Source organism: Otolemur garnettii, unplaced genomic scaffold, assembly GCF_000181295.1.
Source record: "Otolemur garnettii isolate 467f Iridium unplaced genomic scaffold, OtoGar3 scaffold00065, whole genome shotgun sequence".
NCBI classification, from domain to species: domain Eukaryota; kingdom Metazoa; phylum Chordata; class Mammalia; order Primates; family Galagidae; genus Otolemur; species Otolemur garnettii.
In genome coordinates, this window is record NW_003852460.1 from 544813 (window position 1) to 545148 (window position 336).

Here is a 336-nt window from a genome sequence, read left to right on the forward strand (position 1 = left end):
GACCTTAATTGCTGAGCCTCACATATTATAGAATTGTTTATCAAGCTCATTAACATATGCGTTTTACACATGCTTATTTTCTGTGTGTGTGGTGACAGCATTTAAAATCTTCTCTCTTAGCAACTTTGAAACATGCAATACCTTATTATCAACTATAGTCTTCTTTTGAGATCAGAGTTTTAAAGGGACATGAGTCTTTTGTGTTTGTATATTTAGTTTTGTTTTTGATGTTGTCTTGCCCAGGTAAAGTTTCTCAGATGTCTTTGTGGTTACAACAGGATGCTTTGAGGATGTGGCTTCCTTCCTTCCTTCCTTCCTTCCTTCCTTCCTTCCTTC